We start from the raw sequence: 8,007 nt of genomic DNA, 5'->3' as shown, positions 1-8,007 counted from the left end.
CATCATGGTACAATTTAAAATTCGGTAATTGGAATCCACCTCTTTCCTTTGCATCGCACAGGATCTTCATCTTAATCCTTGGTTTTTTTCCAGCCCATACAAATTTTGAAACCTCTTTCTGCCAAGAATTTAAAGTCTTTGAGTCTTTCACAATTGGAATAGTCTGAAATAGAAACATCAAACGCGGTAAAATATTCATTTTAACCACTGAGATTCTACCCATTAACGACAAGTTTAAAGTGTTCCATTTTTTATATATCCTGTAGAATTTGAAGCCAGAGTTTGTCATATTTATTCTTGAAGAGGTCAATATTCTTCATTGTCAGTTCAATACCTAAGTATTTTGTCTTTTTGACTACTGCACATTGTGTTAACTTCTTTAATTCGTCTTACTTCACACCAGTCATATTTTTACACATCACCTTGGATTTATTTTTATTTACATAAAATCCCGCTAAGTCTCAAAATTCTTTTATTTTCTCTATAAGCAACGGTAGTTTTTGTATAGGATCCTCTACCAAAAACATTACATCATCCACAAAAGCTCTATATTTATAGGAAAACCCTTTGTTAGATAGTCCTTTAACCTCTTTATTTTCTCTAATCCGTCCAAGTAAAATTTCAAAAATCCATATAAATAATAATGGGGTACTCTTGAGTGGTGGCTGATGGGCCAATGACTGAGGGAGTGCATGGAACATTGCCACTCAAAAACAGAATTATATATGAGGAGAGATTACAAATGGGCATAATACAAGTGTATCTTGCCGAATTAGTAAAAAGTAGACATAATCCATATTCATGATAACACTCTTATTCTATATTATTTGCAGTTCTAGCAGATGTCAAAATGAAAGGGCAAATAGTTCTTTGGTCAGCTTTGCTTCATATATCTGCATCAAACTCAGTTTACTAATGCATCAATTACCTGTCATATCCATTTGAGACATGTCTATCTCAAGTACCTGCATTAAAACACTATTTATAATAAAATTAAATTAATATTGTCAGAAGTATCATCCTAAGTCTGGGACACATACTAATGAGTTCAATAATATCCTTGAATTCCTTTTTGTCCAAGGGTTGGAATCCCTGTTTGACTCTTATTGCACTTTCTCCGTAGATATGTTGTTCCATATCTAGAAGTTCCTTAGGCTAGACTATGTTCACTAAGGCTTAAAAAATATAAGTAAAGTTAGCTGGATTATCTATCTATTGGTTATCAGTATCTGCACAATATGTATCAATCACCAAACAGTGCCATAATTTTAAACAAATTGATGTGATTATAAAGGCTTGCAGGGCTTTTTTTGTAGAAAAAGCCCAGCAGGAACTCATTAGCATAATAGGCCACACCAAAGAGTAGAAACTCATTAGCATATTTGGCCACATCCCCATGCTTTCCCTTGGCTTGCCTAGGCAAGTCAGTCTTTGGACAGGCCGGGGAAGGCACAGGGAGGTATTTAAATGCCCCCCCCCCAATCCTTCCAGGCCCCCCCAGCCCCCCCGCCTCGGGGTCGCTGAGGGGGGAGGGGTCATTCTCCAGGCCTTCCCCTCTGTAGCCACGCACGCAGAGGTTTTGCCTGTAGTGGGCGTGGCCAACTCTGAAGCCAACCAGAACTCCGTTCCTGTGCGTTCCTGCCCAAAAATAGCCCTGAAGGCTTGTTGGATCCTAATCCTTGCTTCTGCTTGTGCTGCACTGTCTTCCATTGCAGGAGTGGAATATCTGCTGCAGAGTGTTTATCTCTTGTGCTAGTGTTAGAGTCAACCTCTGGTATCTAGTCTGAGGACTCTGTATTCACCAAAGAGTAGCCATTTTATGTACCAAGTTTCCCTGTAGTTCTAAACACACACGCACAAACCCTTTTTCCCCCATCAGACTGCCTTCAAGAGATGGCTCTTGGGATGGAATACAAGCATGTAAGGGAGAGTTTTAGAGGCCCAAGGTCAATTGCCCACATTCTCCACCACAATGTTAGCTATAAAATTATCAGTCTGTGACTCATGGGATCCTGACTCAAGGGAACTATTTTGCACCTTTCTAAACAACCGTGATAGGTTGGCCAAACATCACAGTACTGGAGAGGTAGCAACCTTTCCGTTGCTCCACAGATGTTCTAACACAGAGAGATTAAAGGTTAACAAGATCTGTCAAACACCCAATTCAGAGCCCAATTCAGAGAAATGATCCATAGCACATATTACATACAAATTCGTTCAGAACATCTCCTGTGATTTTACTGCAGGTCCTTTCATACCAACATTTAACATAGCAAAGACACCATCTTACTCACATGCTACCACTGATGAGGTGCTTAGGAGTTCACACAGCAAAGATGATGATGAAGCCCCCTGAAATGACTGTTAGCACCTGGTGACTCTGCCTGAGATGCCAGTGCACTTGCTCTAAGAGTACCCTGGAATGATTGCGTTGGGACCCCGCAACTCAGCCTAGGATACTAGCTCCCAGCTTCTACTAATGCACCACTAGGCTCTCTCAGTAAGCCAAAAAGTACTTAGCACTAGAGAAAAGGCTGCTCAACAAAGAACCATTTCCACAACGGATAACAAGAACGGGGAAAGGAAGCAAGAATCAAGGCTATTACATTAACATTAATTAAAATAGTTAACATTAAAATACAGCATGCTTGTTCCCTTTGAAAATCTCTGAAGGCATTATTTTTTAAAAAATAAACTTACTTGACTGGCTGTACAGTTTGATAAGCAGGTCTTATTATCTGAAGCAAGGTAAAAGTTGGCAGGACAGGCACACATATGTGTTTTGCCCGGAGCAAGGAGGCACAAGTGACTACAGCCACCATTATTTATTTTACACATATGTTTAGGCACTATAAAAGGAAAAGAGAAAACAATTCATACTTACTAATAAAGATGGGGAAATCAATAGAGTAATTTTTCCTGCTATAGAAACCTCTGGTAAACTAAAGTAACCAATTCACTTAAGAAGGCTTTTTTGTAGTACAATTCCTGGGAATAAATGACAATGCAACAATGTCTTTACGTGTGTGCGTGCGTGCACGTGCACACACATGAAAACTATTTGCCCTCCTTTTTATTCTCTGGATATCCAATGAGGATTTATTAGAGACTCTGTGAGTTCACAAGGAATCTACATGTCTACCATGAAGTCATACCAGACCTAGGCTGCCACCACCTCCATCTTCCCTATCACACCTCAGTCTTCACTACAAAGATCGACACAGCTGAAGAAGAATTGAGGTGATCATAAAGCCAATGAAGGTTGTTGGTGTGGACCTAGCCACCAAGTCAGACCTTCACATAGGTCTAGTGAAATTCAGGTGGTGAAAGAAGCAGCGGCTGTACTATTGACTCAGGTCTGGTATGACTGGAGTTCTCCAGAAACAATTTGGAACGTGGAATAATAAACCAAATGTCTAGGGGGCATGTTCGTCTTGTATAGATATTTCATTAAAATTTTGAGCCCAAGTATTGCTTAATTAGAAAAAAATATGTTGTGCTTTGCCATGCAGAAATCTGGTTCCTGTTTCTCCAGGATGGGGAGCCCAAGTATTGCTTAATTAGAAAAAAAATGTGTTGCGCTTTGCCATGCAGAAATCTGGTTCCGGTTTCTCCAGGATGGGAGCCAGTTTTAAATCCTTAAACTTGTGATGCTCTAATGTTGATTAATCTCTTGTTTTCAGCAAAGAAGTGCCAACCAAATACAGCAGTGGCGTGGAGACGAGCGGATTACGAACCTCTCGAGTACAGTTGTTCGTTTCGATATGGTTCTTTATCAAAAACCTCAAACTTCCATGATCTTCATACTTCATATTTTACTCTTCACAGAATGAAAATCCTAAATCCCAAATGCCAAATGCTTTCTCAGTAGCTCATCATATACAGTATCAAAGATAAACTTTCAACGGACAAACATTTGGGATTTAGGATTTTCATTCTGTGAAGAGTAAAGTATGAAGAACAAGAGATTAAACAACATTAGAGCATCACAAGTTTAAGGATTTACGTTTTTATTTACTTGTATGCACTTTCTCCGCAATTTTTTTGTATTTGTTACTCTCCAGGATGGGAGCCAGTTTTGCTTCCAGTCCCATTTCACATGGGCATACAAGGTCAGGAATTGGATCTCTGCTATTTGTCTTATGCAGCTAAGCCATTTGGAGCGACAGTAAGGAATGGTTTTGGCCAGTACAGGAATGGTTTTGACCAGACCTAGGGGCCCGAGGATGAAACTTCCTTGGTGGCCATCATCTTGTGACCACTCATGCTGACTAGCATGGAAACATGGCACCGATGAGCAGAATGAGGCATGGATCAAGAATAGTAGTATTACCATTCTGACCTTGGAACCAGGGTAGGCTAGTATGTGAAGAGTAAAGTATGAAGAACAAGAGATTAAACAACATTAGAGCATCACAAGTTTAAGGATTTACGTTTTTATTTACTTGTATGCACTTTCTCCGCAATTTTTTTGTATTTGTTACTCTCCAGGATGGGAGCCAGTTTTGCTTCCAGTCCCATTTCACATGGGCATACAAGGACAGGAATTGGATCTCTGCTATTTGCCTTATACAGCTAAGCCATTTGGAGCGAAAGTAAGGAATGGTTTTGGCCAGTAAAGGAATGGTTTTGGACCAGACCTAGGGGCCCCGAGGATGAAACTTCCTTGGTGGCCATCATCTTGTGACCACTCATGCTGACTAGCATGGAAACATGGCACTGATGAGCCGAATGAGGCATGGATCAAGAGTAGTAGTATTACCATTCTGACCTGGGAGCCTACTCTGTAGGGCAGCCTTTATTACAGGATGGGAAGCTTTAAATAAGATGTACAGTTAAGATGTTGATTTTAATAAACCTTAGTTTAACCTGTTATGTGATACCTGCATGTTCCTTTCAAGGTATGATGAATAATTTCACTTTTAAGAGAGCTTGTTTTGCTCTGTATGCAACATTATTTTACAATGTCTGTAGATATATTAATTTCATGTTTCATCACTTATTTAATTAATTTATTTATCATTGTGATGTATATATCGCTCAATCTCTGAGCAATAAACAGCAACAATAAAAGATATTGTATTAAAACAATTCCAATAATTTAAATAAACTAATTAAAACAATTCACAAATGACATTAATACAGAAATTAAATACAATTCACAGGGGACATTGATACATCAGATTTCAGACTGTGTCTCCACCTCATAGGTGAGACTGGGTGGGAGAATAGTTGAAAAGGGGGGAGGAGGAGGAGGAGGGAGTGCCAGCCAATATGGTACTCATCACTTTCCTCAAACAAAGGCCTGGCAGAATGACTCTGCCTTGCAGGCCCTGTGGAACAACATCAGGTCCTGCAGGGCACAGATGTTATTTGGCAGAGAGTTCCAGCAGGCAGGAGCTAGGGCTGAAAAAGCCCTGGCCTTGGTTGAGGACAGAGGGACATTTTTTGGGCTAGGGATCATCAGTAGATTGCTCTCTGCAGAGTGTAACACTCTTTAGGGAACATACCAGAATTTAAATAAACTAATTAAAACAATTCACAAGTGACATTAGTACAGTAATTAAAAACAAATCACAGGGGACATTGATACATCAGATTCCAGACTTTGTCTCCACCTCATAGGTGAGATTGGGTGGGAGAATAGTTGAAAAGGGGGGAGGAGGAGGAGGAGGGAGTGCCAGCCAATATGGTACTCGTCACTTTCATCAAAGGCCTGGCAGAATGTCTGCCTTGCAGGCCCTGTAGAACAACATCAGGTCCTGCAGGGCACAGACGTTATTTGGCAGAGAGTTCCAGCAGGCAGGAGCTAGGGCTGAAAAAGCCCTGGCCTTGGTCGAGGACAGAGGGACATTTTTGGGGCTAGGGATCACCAGTAGATTGCGCTCTACAGAGTGTAACGCTCTTTAGGGAACATACCAGAGGAGACAGTGCCAAAGATATGTGGGTCCCTGACTGATCAAGGCCTTAAAGGTCAATACCAACACCTCGAACCTGATTTGGTATTCCACTGGAAGCCAGTGCAACTGACACAGCACAGGTTGAATATGTGTTGTCCATGACATTCCCATCAGGACTCCTGCTGCTGCATTCTGGATCAGCTAGAGTTTCTGGATCAGTCTCAAGGGTAGGCCAGTATAAAGCGAGTTACAGTAGTCCAATCTGGAGGTGACCATTGCATGGATTACTGTGGCTAGGTCAGGGCGAGACAGGAAAGGGGCCAGCTGCCACAGTTGGAAAAAGGCCAGCTTGGCAACATTCATGATCTGGGCCTCCATAGATAAGGAGGTATCCAAGACCATGCTCAAACTCCTGACAGTATCAATGGCACACTGTCAAGTGTGGGAAGTTGACGCCCCAGCCGTGACCTCCCCCCCCATCACAGAACCTCCATCTTAGCTGGATTCCATCTCAGTTAACACTTTTCCAAGCATCCTACTATGGCCTCTAGACCCTTGAACAGATTTTGCAGGGTGGTATCTGGGTGGCCACCCATTAACAGATATAACTGGGTGTCACCAGCATTCTGATGACACCCCAGCCTGAAACTCTTCACCAGCGGGGCAAGGGGACGCATATAGATAATGAACAACATTGGCGAGAGGAATGCCTCCTGAGGGACCCCATATGTTAAGGGTCACCTAGTTGACACCCTTTCTTGTACTGCTACCCTATGTCCCTGACCAAGGAGAAATGAGGTAAGCCACTTCATTGCTACCCCACGGATCCCCATGTCTGAGAGGCAGTGGGTCAAAAGGTCATGGTCGACCATGTCAGATGCTGCTGTGAAATCAAGTAACAACAGCAGTGCTGACCTGCCTTGGTCCAGCTGACTGCAGAGATTGTCTGAGAGGGCAACCAGCACTGTCTCTGTCCTGTGGCTGGGGCAAAAGTTGGACTGGAATGGGTCCAATGCCGGTGTGTCATCCAGGAAACTCTGGAGCTGTTCAGCTACCATTCTCTCAATTACCTTTCCCAGAAACGACAGATTCAAAACTGGGTGGTAATTGGAAGGAACGGTAGAATACAGAGATTTTTTTTTTCAAGAGTTGTACCACCGAAGCCTCTTTCAACCTTGCTGGATAGACTCCTGATTCCATTGACAGATTGATAATGTCCACCAGGAGGCCCAGTATTCTCTCACCACCAGCTTTTACCAGCCATGTGGGACAGAGGTCCAAGAGGCATATGGTTGGCTTAACAGCATGCAGGATCCTGTCAACGTTGGAATGAGGGAGCCAGCTGAAGCTGTCGAATACTGAATCCAAAGGTGGTCAAGGGAGTTAAGTCTCAGCAGAGTGACAAGATTTTATCTGTAAAGAAGCTTGGAAATCTTTACTCTTACCTGTGTTTTACTTCCTAAGCAATGCAAAATAAAACTACTTACACTTCTTGGTAAGCAAAACCGCCAGAACACTAACAAAATGTGAGATACTGATGTGCTTGACTGAATACACATAAAATATATTTACCATCAGGTTGTCTATATGAATGATATACTTGGAGATCAGTGATGGCATGCCATGAGTTAATCAGTGATGCTTTATCTGCTCCAGAAGTTTTATGGGCACGGTTGACTGACTTGGTTTTTCCATCAGTCCAGTATACATACTCTTCAAACAATGTGAGAGCAATCACCCCTAGGATGTGTTGATTAGGAACTGCAACAGAATAACGTGACAATATGTCAGGGATGAAGACTCTTTATTACTAGTTAAAAATGTCTAGGATTTACATTAGACACATAAACTTTGCCTATTTAGGTTTTTTTAGGTCTAATTATAGTGAAGCAAATGGCTGTAATCCACAGAACTTCTGCACACTTTATACACATATTGGAAGAATTACACATATTATTTAATGTGCCAGCCTTTTTACAAGCAGAATACTCAGTTAATTACAAATATAGTTTGTGCAAAGCCTTCCACGTCCACTTGCAGAAGATGACTCAGATGCACCTAGGTTTTATAGAACAGGTTTGTCTAGAATGTATTTGGATTACATTTT

The 8,007-nt window shown here is 41.6% G+C and overlaps 1 protein-coding gene across 1 annotated transcript in view; it reads right to left on the bottom strand.

The window, feature by feature from the left end:
- Nucleotides 1-8,007, bottom strand: part of LRP1B (LDL receptor related protein 1B) — a gene marked incomplete at both ends in the record, with an annotated part of 332,345 nt that overhangs the window by 65,099 nt on the left and 259,239 nt on the right. The window lies entirely within an intron of this gene.

Source organism: Gekko japonicus, unplaced genomic scaffold (genome assembly GCF_001447785.1).
Source record: "Gekko japonicus isolate JY-2015 unplaced genomic scaffold, Gekko_japonicus_V1.1 scaffold2043, whole genome shotgun sequence".
NCBI classification, from domain to species: Eukaryota; Metazoa; Chordata; class Lepidosauria; order Squamata; family Gekkonidae; genus Gekko; species Gekko japonicus.
Note: the sequence above shows the minus strand (reverse complement) of the source record. Positions and strands in the feature narration are given on the sequence as shown.